Source organism: Phascolarctos cinereus, unplaced genomic scaffold (assembly GCF_003287225.1).
Source record: "Phascolarctos cinereus isolate Bilbo 61053 unplaced genomic scaffold, phaCin_HiC Scaffold_9;HRSCAF=440, whole genome shotgun sequence".
Lineage (NCBI taxonomy): Eukaryota > Metazoa > Chordata > Mammalia > Diprotodontia > Phascolarctidae > Phascolarctos > Phascolarctos cinereus.
In genome coordinates, this window is record NW_027556402.1 from 9,482,784 (window position 1) to 9,502,190 (window position 19,407).

Sequence of the window (19,407 nt, forward strand, 5' to 3'; positions counted from 1 at the left end):
CATTCACCTAGGTGGCTGATGTGGAGAGAGGGGGAGAAAAGGAAGAGGGAAAGGGAGAGGGAGAGGAGAGAGAGAGAATGAGTAGAGTGTAGACAGTAGGGAATGGAGAGAAAGTAGAAGAGCCTTGGAGAACATCCACAGTGAGGTGTGATATGGATGAGGAATCAGCAAAGGAAGCCAGAGTGGTCTGATAGGTAGGAGGAGAATCAGGAGAGAGCATAGAGAAAAGTATAACTAGGAGGAGAGAGTGGTCCACGGGGTCAGATGCAGCAGCAGAGAAGTCAGCCGGATGAAGACTGAGAAAAGAGCATCGGATCAGGTAATTCAGAGACACCCAGTGACTCTGGACAGACATGGTTTGGTTGAGTGATGAGATGGGGAGTCTTTACAAAGGGCTGAGGAATATGTGTGAGGAGAGAAAATGAAGGCAAGGGCAGATGACTTGTTCTAAGAGTTCGGCTGAGAAAAGAGGGGAGAGATATAGGATGATAGCTTGAGGAGGGGTAGGGTCTAGTGGAAACTTGGAAATAGGAAAAAACTGAAGGTTAGAAAAGGGAGCGTGATAATGGAGGCAACCTGCTAGGGAAGACTGGCAGGAATGGCATCCAGGCCACGTGGAGAAGGAGTTGGCTTTGGAAAGGAGAAGGAAGCTCCTCCTTGTCCAGAGACTGGAAAAAGGAGAGACTGGGAGATGTTATTGAGAGATTTGTAGAAGGAGAGAAGAGGAGCAGTGGTAATTCAACAGCCTCCTTCTTTCTCAGTAAATTGGTGAGGTCCTCCAGTGAGAGGATGAAGTGAGGGGGAGGTATAGGGGGCCTGAAGACAGAAGAGGGTACTTGTTATGGCTTCTGTGGGGAGTGAGACAGGAAATCAATTAGGGAGGGATAAACAGTCACACTTGGAGCTGGAGAACTTAAGTCTGTAACTCACCTGGTCAGCACCAATTTGTGATTTCCTCCCGCTCAGTTAAGCAGCACGTGAGGAGGAGCAGAGGAGGTGGACAGTGGGAGTAAGAGAGGATTGGAGTCTGGCAAGGGATGAGCAGTGATAGGACAAGAGTGCAGGGTATTCCAGTGGACAGCTCAGTGTGCAGAAGAATTGGTTAACTGTAGGGTCAAAATTGAGAAGGGAAGAAAGTACAGCCAGAAGAGGACTGACGGACTGGGAGCGTACTGAGGGGTGAAGTAGGGGATCGGAGGTGGCGATGACAGTGAGGTGGAATGGTCATGGCCAGATAGAGGAAACTCAGATTTTACCACCAAGGAAACGAGTTATTTGTGAATAATGGTGAGATGCAGGGTGACCATCCCTTTAAATTGCTGGGTTAGAGTGGAGAAGCAGTCTGTGGGATTTGAGAAGATGGAGGAAGTAGGAGCTTGGGGTTTGAGGGAACATCCAAGTGAACAAAGACAGACCCTGGGAGGAGAGGAAGGCAGTTAGCAAGGTGATCAAGTTTCAGGCAGTACACATGCATTTAAATTCTGGTTTTAGCCCTTACAATTCCACCATGAGTGGGCCTCAGTTTCCCCACCTATTAAATGGAGATATTGATAACCTGTACTACCTACTTTACAATGGAAAGAATACTAGCTTTGAAATCAATGGAACTGGGTTTGAATCCTGAGTCTATCTATTCTTTTCTATGAACATAATCTTCAGCAAGTCCCTTCCCCTAATTTATTTCAATCTCTTCTTCTATAAATGAAGAGTTGAGTTTAATAGATCAATAAGGTCTCTTCCAGTTCTAGATCCTACATGACACTTGTTTGTTCTGAGGATGAGGCACTGTATTTATTAATTTGTAAATTAAACCTATGAAAAGTTGGTAGGGAAACTGAAATTGGATTTTTATAAAAAGTGCTGGCTTGTTTGACTGGTTACCTTTTCAGGTAACTAATCTGCCCTTTAACCTTGCTATGCCTCAGTTTCTTCTTTTGTTAAGTGAGGGGCTTGGCCTCTCTGGTCCCTCAAGCTCTAAAACAACGATCTACACACCTGGTTCTTCCCTTTGGAGCTGAGCAGAATAAGTCAAAGGACAATCCTTCAAATACTGAAGACAGCCCTCAGATCTTCTTCTGGCTCACAGTATAACTTGTGGCAAACTCTTTGCAATGCCCTCACTCATCATCTCCCCTCATCTTCTTTCCTCCAGGCTGAACATACTGTTCTTTCCTTTGACCAGTCTTCGGACAGCATGAATTTGAGTCCCTTTGCCACCCTGGTCATCTCTGCTGAAGACCAGAATACTACAGAGGCAGTTTGACATAGAGATGATAGCACTGAGCTTGGAGTCAGGAGAAGCAGTAATTCACATACTACTGACCTCCTGGGCTTGCATGAGGAAGTCATGTTGCAAGCCTTCAAAAACAGTAGGAATGTACATAATAGCTACTGCCACTCTCTATGTCCCAAGCAAACCCCTGTTCTTTCTGGCCTCCGTAATTTTTGCTCATGTTCTTCTTTGTGTCTGAAATACCCTTCTGCTTTTTTCTCCTTGTTCAATTCTTGTTGTTGTTCAGTTGTTTTTGGTCATGTCCAACTCTTCATGGCCCCATTTGGGGTTTTCTTGGTAAAGATACTGGAGTGGTTCACCATTTCCTTTTCCAGCTCATTTTACAGATAAGGAAACTGAGACAAACAGGGTTAAGTGACTTACCCAGGGTCACACAGCTAATAAGTGTCTGAGGTCAGATTTAAACTCAGGGAGATGAGTCTTCCTGACTGTAGGCCTCTTGCTCTATCCACTATGGTACCACCTACCTGTCCTTATTCAATTCCTGTTGTTTTTGTCCTTCATTCTTGAAGAGGACCAATGATATTGGGAGGTGATATCATGATATGCAGTGGAATTAAGTGAGGCAGGGCTGTGCAGAGTCACCAGCCTCACTCTCTCCTCCGGAGTCATCTGGGTCCAGTGGCCAGACATAAATCAAGACAACAGGAGATGGCCTCCTGATGGAGTGGGAGACCGTGGCCTTTTTAAGCTAAGGTCTTTCACAGATCTCACCATTCAGTAATTAAGGCTAGGTAAGAAATGATGCAGGAGGTTTTTTTATCCCTATTTTGTGATGAGGAAACTCAAGATAAGAGTGATGAAGTGACTTAATTCACTTTGCCATTAAGTGTCTGAGACAGGATTTGAACTCAGTTTTTCCTGCCTCCAAGACCAGCAAAGGGGTGGGACTGTCTTTTGACTTTCTTTGTATCTATCCCCAGCATTTAGCATGGTGCTTGGCACTTAAGTACTGAATCAATGTTTATTGACTAACTTAGCTGCCTCTCCAAGACACATATCTTGTACAATTTGGTTGTCTGTATGTGTAGCATGTCAAGTTTTTAGTTTGTAAGCTCCAAGAGGGCAGGAGCCGTGCCACCTACATTTTATATTTCCCCACTGCACCCAGCAGAGACTTCTGCAAATAATAGACACTTAATACGTATTTATGGGATAGAATTGTGAACCTAAATCTGGGAATACCTAGGGGCCCCTAGTTTCAGAGAATGTGGCTAAGTGGTCTGCATACATTTTGCACGTAGTTTGGTGACCCAATTACGGCATTCCAAATCAGAGGGCTCTGTGTTTAGTAATCCTGAGAAACAGCAGTAAAAATATTCATACTCTAGAGGCACCATAGTACAGTGGGAAAATCCTGGTATTCGAAGGCTGGGGACCTGAATTTGAGTGTTAGTCCCAAAGCTTACCTTGAGCAAGTCATTTCCCCTCTGAGCCTCTGTTTCTTCCAGGGTCCCCTTCCAGCATTCAAGATCATGGGCCTTGGGAAGGTAGAAGTGCCTTTGGCTATGTGAAGCTGATTTCCAAGATTTAAGCTTCTTCCTGATACTTAAAGAGGGGCTGAGATAGTGTGGTAGAAAGAAAAGAACAAGGAATGACCAGGAGTCAGGAAACCCAAATTCAAATCCACTTACTCCCTATATGACCTTAGACAAGTCACTTGATCTTTCTGGTCGAATTTCTTTATCTGTAAGTCAGTGATGAGTTCAAGTCCTAACTCTTCCACTTGCTGGTTATTTTATATTGGTAAATTTCATCACCTCTCTGAGTCTCAAGTTCCTCATCTGTAAAACAGGGATAATAGTCCTCAAGGTACCTATTGGTCTAAGGGTTGTTTCAGGGATTGAATGAGATATCAGAAGCTGTGTGAAAGTGCTTTGTAAAACACAAAGCACTTATGCCCCTTTTCAGATGCTAGGATGGTGATGATGATGGTGGTGGTGATGATGGTAGTGGTGGTGATGATGGTGGTGGTGGTGATGATGATGATGATGGTGGTGGTGGTGATGATGATGGTGGTGATGGTGATGGTGGTGGTGGTGATGATGATGAGGGTGGTGGTGGTAATGATGGTGGTGGTGGTGATGGTGATGGTGATAATGATTTTAGAAGCAAAGAAACTCTTGCCTATGAATTATAGAATAACCTCTATAATTTTCAAAAGAAGGATAGGTTAGATTATATGATCTAAAATTTTACGAGGGAAGCCAGTCCAGGAATAATGGAAATTTTGAAAACAAAAATGACAAGTCAATGACAAAAAATGACAAGAATGAAAATTTGAAGACAAGAAGAGTAACAGTGCCAATGAAGAAGGAAAGGGGGAGTTGCTAAAAGATGGATGTAGGTGGAACTCATTGACCAACTTAGATTTTAAAGATATACAGAAGAAAACAAAAGTAAGCACTAGAGAAAGAATGTCAAGCAGCATCAGGAATACTGAATCTCAAGGGGAGATAGGGCTGGCAAGAAAAGTTGTATACAACTAAAAAAGTCTTTTTAGCTTTGTTGGGGGAAAGAATAGGATCAAAGAGACTTGAGGTGGATGGAATGATAACAGATTTTGGAGATAAAGCAGAAATATTCAACTCTCATTTTGCTTTTGTTTTCTCTGTCAAAAAGTGATATTTGACCAAAGAAGGACAGAACAATGATCACTGAAGTGAGTTGAAATCTAAGATGAGAGTAAGAGGGATCTCTTAATGAATTAAAGTCACCTTACCCAAATAAACTGCATCCCAGGTTACTAGTATGCCTGGCAAACATGGTTACTGACCCAGGGTCAGTGATCTTTGAAATGTCAAAGAGAATTGTAAAAGGACTAGAAGACAGAAGAAGGGAAAATATTGCCCCACGTCCCCAAAATGGGAAGAGAGTAAAATTTGCAAGCTAGAAACAGTGAGCTTTTATAGGATTTCTGGCAAAATTCTAGAATGAATTATTAGAGCACTGATTAGTGAGCATCTAGAAGAGGAAGTACTGATTACAAAGGAACAGATGAGCTTTCTCAAGAATGTACCAGCAGCCAGAATAATGTATGTGACTATTATAATGTAAATTAAAAGACCAAAACAAAACACTGACAAGCAGCTGAACTCTGAGAAGTTGTAATAGCCAACCTTAGTCCTAGAAAACAGATAATGAAACATGCCTCCACTTTAAGGAGGGAGGTGGGGGAATTCAGGGGCAAAATGTCACATACAGTGTCGTTGTATTGACTGTTTTTGCTTAATTATTTTTCTGAGTTATACAAAATGACTCAATTCTGGGAGCGGGGAGGAGTAATACATCCAGAAATATTTCTGTTATGAAAAATGAAAGGCATTTTTAAAAAAGCTTATTTTTTTTAAAAAAGAGTAAGTCATACAGACTAATCTTCCCTTGGGTTGGTTGGTTGCGGTCCTTGATGCTTGAAGAAGACCAAAATGACCTCACTATGGTGGGGTCAAGGTACAGTGTGTCTGACTGTTGCTGATAAGACCAATGTGAACTTGGAAAGCTCTACCACATGTCAGGCACATAGAGTCCATACGAACATTTTGGGTGGCAATGTCTCTAAATTTGCACATCTTGCATTTCTTTTCAACTACTGTCATTCTGCTTTGCTCATAGAGCACAGTGCCTTTTTAGATTTGGTAATGCCATGCTGGGCAGTCTTGACAGGCTTATAAAACTGGTAAGACAAGAGGTTACTGTAGATATAGTTCACTAGATTTTAGCAAAGGATTTGGCAAAGTCTGCCATATTATTGTGGATGAGATGATGAGAGATGGAGTGAGACAATAAATGAATGAATGAAAAAGCATGAATAAAACACTACTATATGCCAAGTATTATGCCAAACTGTGAGGATAGAAAAGCAAAACAATCCCTCATGTGGAGATTGTGGGTGAGGAGAAACCAAGGAGAGGCTTACATGCTTGGAGGATTATGAGTGAGGTAGTTCTTTCCCCACAGAGACGGAAGTGTGCTCCTCCTCATCCTTATGGTCCCATGGGCATGTCAATGAATGGTGACTTGGACTTACAGTGGAATGTATACCCCTACAAGGGCCGAGATCGCTGAGTCTCTACCTTTATATCTGATTGTTGTTGCTGAGAAGATTCACAGGGACTGAATGGGAGGGGGACCTTTGGGACAGGCAATCCATGCGTAGTCTGGACTATGATATCCCTCACCCCCACCATGACCGCAAGGGCATTGTGATTAGGAAAATTTATTGACCTTGCATACGTGGACTAGATGAATTTTGCTAAATTGATTATAATTAATAAAGCCTTACATTCCTTGCTTAAATGTAGCTGACTCAACTTGTATTGAATACATAGGAATTTGCTGGTTCATAGGCAGCTCAATTAGTGGTCCGATGTGTGACCACTGGTGCCTGGCTAGCCTAGCAATTGGCCAATCGTCACATTCCTTTCCTGGAGGTTCCATGCTAATAGGAGGAGGCAATACATAGAGAGGGTGGTAGCCAGGGAGAATTATTTTGATTTAGGAAGTCACAGGGATAGAGAGTGAGATTGGTACACCTTTTCCTGGAGTAATGGTAATATTGATTTGATTATAGCTGCTGCTGGCAAGGGTGGGTGGAGGTGGTAGGCACCTGGCAGCATGGCCGATGACACAGGCCATTGGTATGAAAGGTGTCACTGCAGGCAGAGTGTATGGTGGGGGAAGGGATATGAAGCTTGCCTGGGACCAGCTAGGTGGAGACAGACCTGAATAAATGAATAGACCCAGGGTCATCATCAATGACAATGTCAGCTCCAAAGAAAGTCTCTCAAATGATTCAAGGATCCGTCCTGGGCTCTGTGATGGTTAACATTTTAAAAATCAGTAACTTAGAACATTAGACAAAATTTAATAAATTTAAATTTAATAGAGATAAATGTGCAGTGTGGCACAGTCATGGGTAGAAAACCAGCCTTAGAGCCACAAGAACCCGGGTTCAAGTCCTGCTTCTGACTGGCTGTGTGGTCCTAAGCAAGTCACTTAACCTCTTTGGTGTCTCTAAGGTTATCAATGGCAGGAAGTGTTGACTTGCCTTGGAAGAGGGAGTTCTTCATCTGTTCTCCATGCCAGTACAACCATAGCTCTACCCCTCCCTGCCAAAGTGTGAAGTCTAACATTTAGATTCAAAAGATAAATTTCACAAGGGCAAGGGAAGTGGGATGAGGTGACAGTTCACCTGAAAAAAGGGTCTAGGGGCTTGCGCAGGCTGGCAGCTCATTCTGAGCTCCATCTCTCATCATCTCATCCACAATAATATGGCAGACTTTGCCAAATCCTTTGCTAAAATCTAGTGAACTATATCTACAGTAACCTCTTGTCTTACCAGTTTTATCAACCAGGTGATCTGGTAGCCAGAGAAGGTAATTGAAATATAAAGGAGGATCTTTAGTAGTAGTACTAGTAGTACATACTGGTAGTTCATAGTAGTAGTAGTAGTAGTAGTAGTAGTAGTAGTAGTAGTAGTAGTAGTAGTAGTAGTAGTAATAATAGTAGTAGTTGTAATAGCAGTAATAATAGTAGTAGTTGTAATAGTAGTAATTGTAGTAGTTGTAGCAATAATAATAGTAGTTGTAGTAGTAGTAGTAATTGCTGTAGTAGTAATAGTAGTTGTAGTAGTGATAGCAGAAGTTGTAATTAGTAGCAGTAGTAGTAACTGATGTTTATGTAGCATTTTAAGGTTTGCAAAGTGCTTTAGAGATGCTATCTCGTTTGAGCCTGGCAGTCCTGCGAGGTAATTGCTATTAGTATCCCATTATCCTCATTTTACAGATGAATATACTGAAGCTGAGAGCAGTTGAGTGAATTAGTGAAGATTACACAGCCAGGCACTGTCTAAGGTGGGATTTGGGCCTCAGACTCTGAGCCTCCTAGCTGTCTCCTAAGCACGAGAGGCTCTCTGGGCCTCATTTGTCCAGTGAGGAAGCTGGGCTAGAAGATCTCTAGCTCTACATCTGCAGTCCTGTGATCCTAGAGTCTGAATGGCTGTCCTGTGGAGGGTAGTTAAAGTTTGTCCCTGTCTCCCATTCTCTCATTCCTCGTTTGGGAGCCTGAGGGTTCAAAGAAATAACTCCTCTAACAACTATGTGTTCAAATATCCCCAAGTAAAAGCAGTTGCCTCCTCAGTTGAAAAAATAAGTTCAGAAAGATAAAAACCAGTGGTGAAGAGGTTATAATCAGTCATCCAGGAAGTTCCCTGGGGTCTCAGGAACTCCCCACAAATTCCTAAAAGCTATTTTTATCTTCTTCTTGCCCCAAAGGCCCCACAGCTAGGTCCCAGATCAATACATTTGGTAGAGTGATTCTCCAGGGCCCCAGGTCTGCACCATTGCTTCCTTGCTCGCTTCAGTCCTGGCTGATGGGGTGTGTGGGGGTGGGGGGAAAGGGGGATAGCACACATCTCCCCCGTTGTACCAGTATCCCAGCCCACAACAGTTTTGTGTTACTCGGCCCCAGAAGTTAGAACTAGAAAGAAGTAGGTGGCTATAGCAGAGAGGCAGATCTAGGTTTGAGGTAAGGAAAAACTATAGGGTGAGTAGAGGTGTTTAAGCATTGCTATGAACCACTTACTGGAGGTGAAAATAGAGAGGATTCCTATCCAGGTAGGCATTGGACTCTGAGCTCTGAAGTCCCTTCCGTCCCTGAGATTCTTTCAGTCCATGAGACAGAAACAACAGAATTTAGTAACAGATTGATGTGGAGGTGAGGGAGAAAGAATGAAACTCTGAGGATTGGGGTCTGAGCGATGTGAAGGATGGGCAGTTAGGTGGGGCAGTGGATAGAGTCCAGGTCTGGGAGATAGGAAGACCTGAGTTCAAATGTAGCCTCAGACACTTCCTAGCTATGTGACCCTGGGCAAGTCACTTGACCCTGTGTGCCTCAGTTTCCTCATCTGTAAAATGAGCGGGAGAAGGAAAGGGCAAATCACTCCAGTGTCTTTTCCAAGAAAACCCCACATGGGGCCATGAAGAGTTGGACACGAATGAAATAACTAAACAACGATAGTAACAACTGCCTTGAAGGATAGTGATGCCATTCACAGAAGCAGGGACATTAGAGGGAAAGCGCAGGTTCTGTAGGAAACGTGAGGAGTTTGCTTTGGGACACGATGTGGTTGAAATGTTGGTGTGGCCTTCATTGAGTTAATGTCTAGCAGGCAGTGGAACTGTGAACATGAAGCTTAGGGATGATGCTGGGGTTTGAGAAAGAGATTTATGTATATAAAGGTGATGTTGAAGTCAGGGTGATGGCTGAGATGGCCAAGCGAGGATGTAAAAAGGAGACTGATGGGGACTGAATGTGCAAGGGATGCCACACTTAGGAGAGGGAGAGAGAGAGAGAGAGAGAGAGAGAGAGAGAGAAAGGGAGAGAGAGAGAGAGAGAGAGAGAGAGAGAGAGAGAGAGAGAGAGAGAGAGAGAGAGAGAGAGAGAGACAGACAGAGGAGAGAGAGAGAGAAGAGGAGAAGAGAGAGAGAGAGAGAGATGGAGAGAGAGAGAGAGAGAGAGAGAGAGAGAGAGAGAGAGAGAGAGAGAGAGGGAGAGAGAGAGAGAGAGAGAGGGAGAGAGAGAGGAGAGAGAGAGAGAGAAGAGAGAGAGACAGAGAGAGAGACAGAGAGAGAGGGAGAGAGAGAGAGACAGAGAGAGAGAGAGAGAGAGAGAGAGAGAGAGAGAGAGAGAGAGAGAGAGAGAGAGAGAGAGAGGGAGAGGAGAGAGAGAGAGAAGAGAGAGGAGAGAGAGAGAGAAGAGAGAGAGAGAGGAGAGAGGAGGAGAGGAGAGAGGGAGAGAGAGAGAGAGAGAGAGGGAGAGAGAGGAGAGAGAGAGAGACAGAGAGGAGAGAGACAGAGAGAGAGAGAGAGAGAGAGAGAGGGAGAGAGAGAGAGGGAGAGAGAGAGAGAGAGAGAGAGGGAGAGAGGGAGAGAGAGAGAGAGAGAGAGAGAGAGAGAGAGAGAGAGAGAGAGAGAGAGAGAGAGAGAGAGATGGAGAGAGAGAGAGACAGAGAGAGAGAGAGGGAGAGAGGGGGAGGGGAGAGAGAGAGAGAAGAAAGAGAGAGAGAGAGAGAGAGAGAGAGAGAGAGAGATGGAGAGAGAGAGAGAGAGAGAAAGAGAGAGAGACAGAGAGAGAGATGGAGAGAGAGAGAGAGAGATGGGGAGAGAGAGAGAGAGAGGGAGAGAGGGGAGGGGGAGAGAGAGAGAGAGAGAGAGATGGAGAGAGAGAGAGAGAGAAGAGCTTGGAAGGTCTAAGAGGTGGGAGGAAAACATGGAGAGAATGAAGGTGTCATAGTCAAGGGAGGAGAGAGGAGGAAGCAGGATATTTAAAAATGTAAGATGGCACCCAGGGGTTAAGGAGGATGAGAGCGAGAAAAGGATTTCATTACAGTCGTTGCTGAGAAGCAATGCATGGTACAATGAATAAGGAGCTGGCCTGGGAGACAAGAAGATCTGAGTTCAAGTACTGCCACTGACACATAATGGCTGTGTGAGCCTGTGCAAACCCCTTAACCTCTTAGTGCCAGAGTCAGCTACCTCCCTAACACTGTAGTTTGCAGAGAGAATGCCAACTTGCAGTTAGCGATACCAGTGAAATCGCAGGTATAGTGTTAATCCTCCATCGTGATCGCCATTGTCTCTGAGGCAGCTCGGTGACCCAGTGGAGAGAGCACTAAGCCTGCAGTTTGGAAGACCTGAGTTCAAATCTAGTCTCAGACACTTACTAGCTGTGACATTGGGAAAATCACTTTACCTCTGTCTGCCTCGGTTTCCTCAACTGTAAAATGGGGATGATAATAATAGCATCTAGCTCCCAGGATTGTTGTGAGAATCAGATGAGATAATATTTATAAAGCGCTCAGCACAGGGCCTGCTGCGTGGTAGGTACTTAATATATGCTCGGCCCCTCCACAATATATAGATTTCTCATGAAGACACATACAAACAGTCATCCATTTCATTCATTCAAGAAGCAGCTAATACTACACGTACTGCACTGTAATTGATGGACAGGCTATACCTTCGTCAAACTTACAGTAACACTGGAGAGGTGTGATTTTAATTTAGAGGGCAGGATGCTGATCTTTGCACTTATAACTTTGCCTTTCTGTGGTAACTGTGATGTAGTCAGCCTGGAAAGGTCCTCCAGTGTAGTGCCATAGAGCATTAGGGATGGAAGGGCTGCCTAGCCCAGCCCTCTCATAATGCATTGCACAAAGTGGGCAGCAGACTTGTTTGAATTTGATGGAGTGACTTGAACATCCTTCTCTGAGGCTGTTTCTGGGTCTCCCCACAGTTGGGACAAATAGGAACTCACAAAATTATGGAATCAAAGAATGACCAAGCCTCTGGGACTGTCAGAAAGACCTGCGGCGACCAGCTAGTCCAGCTGTACCTGAGCAGGGGCGATAGACTTGGAGTCAGGAAGACCACCATTCAAATCCCTGGCTGTGTGACTCTTGGTGACCCACTCCATGGCTTTGGCCTCAGTCTCCTCATCTGTAAAACAAGAGGACTGGATTCAACGCTGACTCTGTCAGCAAGGATTTATTTAATGCTTAATATGAACCCACTGTGGACTGTACCTTGTAGCCAATTTCTTCCTCCTCCTTGCTCTAACTTAAATCTCTGAACTTACTTTCCAATGGACATAAAGCATTGGTCCTGAAGTCAGGAAGACCTGTATTCAAATCCAGCCTCAGACACTTACTAGCTGGGTGACCCTGGGCAAGTCATATCCTCCTCCTCATTCTCATAAAACCCAGTAAAGCCCACAGGGGGCATGGCAAGATGCCAAGTTTTGGTTAGAACAGAGGAATTTTCATTCTAGCTTGTTGCAGTGGAAAGAGTGCTGGATTCTGCCATCTACTTATGTTTCCTTAGGCATCACTTGGCTTCTTTGATCGTCAATTTCATTTGGAAAATGGGTTAATAATGTCTGTCACAGGGTTGTTGGGAGTGGAGCCAAGCACTGGAACCATGGACTTCTAGGATTGGAGTCCAGATGGAGAAATGGTCTCCAACTCCTCTTACCTCACTAGAAAAGCTCTAGGCAAGAGGACACATATTTCCTCTCTTTCTGGACTACAGTTCTTTGTGGAAAGATCTTTGTAAACCTTAAGCTTCTCTAGAAATGTGAGCTATAAATACAATCTATTAAAAATCGTTGACAAACCCAATTGTTGGAAGAAAGTATACCTGAGTAGGAAGGTACAAATTCATTCAATAGGAATACACATGAATTCGATTTGTTGTGCCAGATGAAAAGAGTTCACGTAAAGAAAAACGCCCTAATGATATGAGATATGCCCCAATAGAAATTAAAAAACCTGAATAATAATAACAATAAAAAACTGACAGTATCTCAGTAGGAAAGGGCCAGGATATGAAGGGTTCAAAAAGCCAACCAGAAGATTTTCTACTGGGTCATGGAGGTAATGGGAATTTATTGAATGGAAGTGGGGAGGTGACATGGTCAGGCTTGGAAAGTCTTAGTAGGAGGAGGAGCATGCATAAGAGGTGACCAAGAACACAGACTATTTGGGAGACCCAGTACACTTCCATTTTGTGTCTGTGTGTGGTGGGGAAATCACACTTTTTTGCCGTCACCTAGCACCAGCCAATGGCTGACGCCGTGTGCCTTGCAGACCCAGTCACTTAGGTAGTCTGCGGCTTAGGAACATGGTGAGTCAACCTGGTTACTCTACAGTTGACATCACCTTGGCAGTGGACTTCCCCAAAGATGGAATTCTGGACTACTTTAGATTCCTTACCTGACGAGGGCTGACTTCCTTTTTCCTTTTCCTCTGACAGTCCAAGACATACACAAAGTAGGCCTAGTTCCCCCCACCCACATTTTCCTTTACACAGCACTGAAATAGAAGCTTTTCCTATAGCTTAGTCACTGATTGAGTACATAGCGTTCTGCCAATTGAGAGGGAAGTTTGTGTGACCTGCTTTCAAGGAATTTTTTTTTCTTTTTCTTCTCTTTTTTAGCTTTAGAAAAGGATACCAGAAGGCTTGACTTGGTGTTTACCAGAAAAGTTTACCAGAGTAAGAAGACAAAGTGACTTTCTGGTGAAAAGAACAAGTAGAAAGCATTGCATTATCAAAAACCTAGGAACCTAAATCTAAGCTGAAAGAGGCCTCAGGGGCTACCTCGTCCACCCCCCCTCATTTTACAGAGGAGGAAACTGAGGCCCAGACAGGGGGGTTGAGTTGCCAAGGTCACAGGCAGTGAGGAGCAGAGGTGGGATTGCAAGCCAAGTTCTCTGCCTCCAAATCCAGTCCTCCTTCCATCATCCCTTGCTGCCCTCCCTTTTCACACACATACTTTATTTTATTTTATTTTTTGCTGGGCAGTGGGGTTAAGTGACTTTCCCAGGGTCACATGGCTAGTGAATGTTGTGTGTCTGAGGCTGGATTTGAAGTCGGGTCCTCCTGACTCCAGGGCCGGTGCTCTATCCGCTGCACCACCTAGCTGCCCCTCACACACATATCGAGTAAGTATTGACACTATTCTAGATATTTTGGGGTTACAAAAGATAGAGGAGCTCTCCTCATCAAAGAGCTTCTATCTGAATGGGCAGACAAGAAAGGGATAGTGTGATTTCATGGGTGTAGAAACTCCCAGGCAAGAAAACTCCCTCTACCGATGTACGTAAACAACTTCTCTTCAATTCATAGTCAAAGCAGGGGCTCTTAACCTAGGGGCTAAGAGCTTGGTTTTTGTTTTTTAATAGTTTGATAAGTGTATTTCAGTGTAATTAATTTCCTTTGTAATCCCACTTAAAAGAGTATTTCTGAGAAGGCTGCCATAGACTTTATCAAACTACCACAGGGGTCTTGGACATAACAAAGATTAAGAACCCTAGTCTAGGGACAGCTAGGTGGCACAGTGGGTAGAGCACCGCCCCTGGAGTTAGCAGGACCTGAATTCAAATCCAGCCTCAGACACTTACTAGCTATATGAACCCTGGGCAAGTTAAAAAAAAAAAACAACAACCTATTCTTAGAGTCGCCTAGAACACTGAGAGATTAAGGGACTTGCATAGGGTCATATAGCCCATATGTGGCAGAGGTGAAACTTGAACCCAGGTCCTCTTGGCTCTAAGGCTAACATTCTATCCACTAAAGCCACATATATACATAAAACTTAAGCCAGACTATGGTGTGCCACCCTTTACCAATAAATGTGACACAAGTGTATCATTTCAGTGTGATGTGCAATCAGAGGTATTTTTTCTAGTGTTGATAGTGAGTTTGCGCTTCATCTTTACTATTACTGACCCATTTCCCTCATGACAAGGGTATATGAGCCTTCACCTTTCTCCTAAGCGCCGCTCCTCAATCACCAGCGCCCTACTGGAGGTTTTCAACTTTGCAGGCTTATTTCCCAATATTCCCTCTCCCATAGTCACTGCTCCAGGTAAAATGTCCTAAATTGTTTGTTCCCCAGGTGTGGTATTCCATCTTCTACCTCCTAACCTTTGAACAGGCTGTCTGTCCCAGGTCTGGAATGTTCTTCCTTCTGTCCTCTGCCTCTTTGCACCCTTACATCTGCTCAAGGCTCAGTTCAAGGAAGCCCTTCCTGATCCCTCGAGTTGTCAGTAATTCCCTTCCACTCACAAATGCTTTGTATCTCTACTTACACATTCTCTGTGGGTGTCCTTCTGTGTGTCTCTTTCTGTCTCTCCCTCCCCCTCTCTCTTCTTTTTCTCTCTTACCTCCTCCACTCTCTCCCTGTCTCCCCTTTCCTCTCTCTCCTCTCTCCTCTCTCTCTCCTCTCCCCCCTCTCTTCTTTTTTCTCTCCCTGTCTTCCCCCTCCCTCCTCTCCCCTTTCTCCTCTCTCTTTCTCCTCCCTCTCCCCCCTCTGTCCCCTCTTCCCTCTCTCCCTCTCCCTCTTTACCTCTCTCCTTCCCTCTTCCTCTCCCTTTCTCCTCTCTCCCCTCTCTCCCCACCTTTCCCCTCTCTCCTCTTTCTTCTCTCCTCTCTCTCTCCTCCTCCCCACCCCCTTCTCTCCTTAGCTGTGTTTCTGTTGACCTTCCTCCTATCCCACGGAGCCTCCTTGATGGCAGGACAGTCTATGGGTTTGTCACCCTGTCACCCGGCACACAGGAGCTGCTTAATACATGTTAATAAAATTGAATTCAGTGATGAGAGGATCAGTTGGGCTCCAATGTATGACTGACTGCCACAGAGCTGATGTTTTTCTTGTGAAATGAACTTCTCTGTGCTCAAGTATTGGGTGTATCTGCCATCTCCTGTCTGTCTGTGCTCCCTTCAGTGGTGCGGGTCCCACTCCATCCTGGCTTGCCCATCCTGGGCTCTTCCCTGTGTTCTCCTGTGCATCCCTACCTAAGGAGCCCATCCGACACCTTGAACTTTTTAAAAAAAATACTGCATAGGTGGTAATTGAGTGTATAAACTGCCCATCAGTTATTCTTCAGCATTGCTACAATAATTAAAAATAATAATATTTATATAACACTTTATGGCTTACAAAGTGTTTTACAATATTAACTCATTTTATCCCCATGACAACCCTGGGAGGTAGGTGCTATTATTATCCCATTTTTACAGATGAGGAAACTGAGGCAGCTAGCCTAAGATCATACAGTCAGTGTCAGAGGTCAGATTTGAGCTCACTCTGAGTCTAGCACCATCTACTGAGAGTTATCTAACTGTCCTACATTGCTGGCCTATCTTTTCTTATGTCTCTCTGAGACCATTCTTCACATGCTGTAAAAGCTGTTGTTATTTGCATCTTCAGATGAGGAAACTGAAGATCAAAAGCAGCCGATTCCCTTCCCTTATAATCTGTCATAGCTTGGCCACCTCCATGGCTTATGCTCAGTTTCCCTTCTTTGGAGACTGGAATTTCAGGACTTGCATCACATCTGTTAAATCTGAGACTTTGGATTCAACCCCATGTTTTAGCTGAGCTAGGAAAGAAAAGTTGGTCTAGGTGCCTCTGCAGAGAAATGGAATTCTAGTGTTTAGGGAAGATGCATCAACACTTATAGTTTTCCCATAATTCCATGGGAATGAGCACTTTTCAAAATCTTTCCCATGTTTGTGTTTTAATAATAATAATAATAATAATAATAATAATAAATAATAATAATAATAATAATAATAATAGCTAGTATCCATCTATGGTTTGCAAAGTCCTTTACATAGATTACCTTATGTGATTTCATCATAATAGAATGCAGCTGAAATATATTTGAAAACATTTTTCAGGTTTTTCTTGAAACATTTCTGTATATTGGCAGCCTTCAAGGGCCCTGGTAAACTTTAGTAGAGCCTGACTCTAACAAATCACTGTGAGATGTGGGAGGGTGAACCTCCATTTCCTTTTTTTAAATTTAAATAATTCATTTATTTTTAGTTTTCAACATTCACTTCCATAAGATTTTGAGTTTTAAATTCTCTTCCCCTCCCTTTCCTCCCCCCTCCCCAAGATGGCATGCAATCTGATGTAGACTCTACTTATACATTCATATTGAGATATTTTCACATTAGTCATGATGTATGGAAGAATTCAAACTAATGGGAGAAACCACAAGAAAGAAGAAAGAAAACAAAACAAAAGAAAAGGAGAGCAAATAGTCTGCTTCCATCTGCATTCAGACTCCATAGTTCTTTCTCTGGATGTGGATAGCATTTTCCATCATGAGTCTTTTGGAGATGTCTTAGATCCATGCATTGCTGAGAAGAGCTAAGTCTGTCAAAGCCAATCATCACGCAAGGTGGCTGTTACTGTGTACAGTGTTCTCCTGGTCTTGCTCTCTTCACTCAGTATCAGTTCACTCAGTATAAGCCTTTCCAAGTTTTTCTGAAATCTGCCTGCTCATCATTTCTTATAGCACAATAGTATTCCATTACATTCATATACCACAACTTGTTCAACCATTCCCCGGTTGATTGGCATCCCCTCAATTTCCGATTCTTTGTCACCACAAAAAGAGCTGCTGTAAATATTTTTGTACATCTGTGTCCTTTTCCCGTTTTTATGATCGCTTTGGGATACAGACCTAGAAGTGATATTGATGGGTCAAAGTGTCTTGCATACCTCACCTATTCCACTGATTCACCACTCTATTTCTTAGCCAATATCAAGTAGTTTTGATGATTGCTGCTTTATAATACAATTTAAGATCTGATACAGCTAGGCTACCTTCCCTTACATTTCTTCTCATTAGTTTCCTTGATATTCTGAACCTTTTGTTCTTCCAGATGAATTTTGTTATTGTTTTTCCTACCTCTATAAAATAATTGTTGGTACTGAATAAGTAAATTAATTTAGGTAGAATTGTCATTTTTATTATATTAGCTTGCCCTACCCATGAGCAACTGATATTTTTTCCAATTATTTAGATCTGACTTTATTTGTGAGAACAACATTTTGTAATTGTGTTCATGTGTTTCCTGGGTTTGTCTTGGCAGGTAGACTCCCAAATATTTTATACTGTTTACAATAACTTTAAATGGAATTTCTCTTTCTATCTCTTGCTGTTGGGCTTTATAAGTAATTTATAGGAATGTTGATTTATGTGGGTTTATTTTATATCCCGTAACTTTGCTAAATTTGTATATTATTTCAAGTATTTTTTTTACTTGATTCTCTAGGATTCTCTAAGTATACCATCATATTATCTGCAAGAGTGATAGCTTTGCTTCATCTTTGCCTATTCTAATATTTCAATTTCTTTTTCTTCTCTTATTGCTAAAGCTAACATTTCTAATGCAATGTTGAATAACAGGTGATAATGGACATCCTTGTTTCACCCTGATCTTGTTGGAAATGCTTCTAGCTTGTCCCCATTACATATAATGCTTGCTGACAGTTTTAGATAGATGCTACCTATCATTTTAAGGAAGACTTCATTTATTCCTATGCTCTCTCGTGTTTTTAATAGGAATGGGTATTGTATTTTGTCAAATCCTTTTTCTGCGTCTGTTGAGATAATTCTATGATTTCTTTTAGTTTTGTTGTTGATATGATCAGTTATGCTGATAGTTTTCCTAATACTGAACCAGCCCTGCATTTTTGGTATAAATCCTACCTGGTCATAGTGTATTATCCTTGAGATTAGTTACTGTAATCTCTTTGCTAATACTTTATTTAAAATGTTTTCATCTATATTCATTAGGGAAATTGGTATATAATTTTCTTTCTCTGTTTTGACTCTTCCTGGTTTAGGTAAAACCTCCATTTCAAAGTCCTTGACAATGAAAGACAAACTCTGAAAGGTCTCACCAAACTAGGAGGGCTTGGCTCACAGGCCAGACGTGGACCATGGATCTGCCATCTGAGGACCAGCTATGCTGAACACAGAAAGGCTAATCCATCCATCTGTCCAACCATCCAGCAAGCAATAAGCATTTATTAAGTGCCTACTATGTCCCAAGCATTGTTCTAGGTGCCAGGGATAGAAAGAAAAAAATGAAATGTTGTTGCTATAATTCTAGGCATTTTCTTAATTGTATACAAAATAAATACACAGTAAATTTTCGTGGGATAACACAAGAACTGAGAAAGAGGTCTGGGGAGGATAAAGGAAAGTTTCATGGAGAAGGTGGTACCTAAGCATAGAAAACATGGGATTCTTTTGGGAGGGAAGGAGAGAGAGAGAGAGGGAGAGGGAGAGGGAGAGGGAGGGAGAGAGGAGAGGGAGAGGGAGAGGGAGAGAGAGAGAGAGAGAGAGAGAGAGAGAGAGAGAGAGAGAGAGAGAGAGAGAGAGAGAGAGAGAGAGAGAGAGAGAGAAAGAGAGAGAAGGGAAGGGGAAGGAAGGGGAAGGGAAAGGAGAAGAGAGGGAGGCATGGGGAGAGGGAAGGAAAAACCTTTGTGATAAGAATGCATGTTCAAACAAAAGAAATTCCTGCACTGGTCACATCCAAAAAATATATATCCTCATTTTACACCCCAAGTCCATCATCTCTCTGTAGGAGGTAAGTTCTTTAGTCCTTCAAAGTTGTTTGTCTTTACAACATTGCAGTTGTATAAATTGTTCTTCTGATTCTGATCACTTCATTCTTCATCAGTTCATACGAGGCTTCCAAGAATTCTCTGAAATTGGCCTCTTCATCATTTTTATGGCACAATAATTT

At 43.0% G+C, this 19,407-nt stretch overlaps 1 long non-coding RNA gene across 1 annotated transcript in view; it reads left to right on the forward strand.

Annotated features, from left to right (window-relative positions):
* The window catches only part of LOC110222959 (uncharacterized), a 107,604-nt gene extending 88,793 nt beyond the window's left edge, over nt 1–18,811 (forward strand). The window contains exon 3 of the long non-coding RNA XR_002328541.1: nt 18,500–18,811. This is a non-coding gene — a long non-coding RNA (uncharacterized LOC110222959). The remainder of the gene's footprint in view (nt 1–18,499) is intronic.
* The last annotated feature ends 596 nt before the right edge of the window (nt 18,812–19,407 follow it).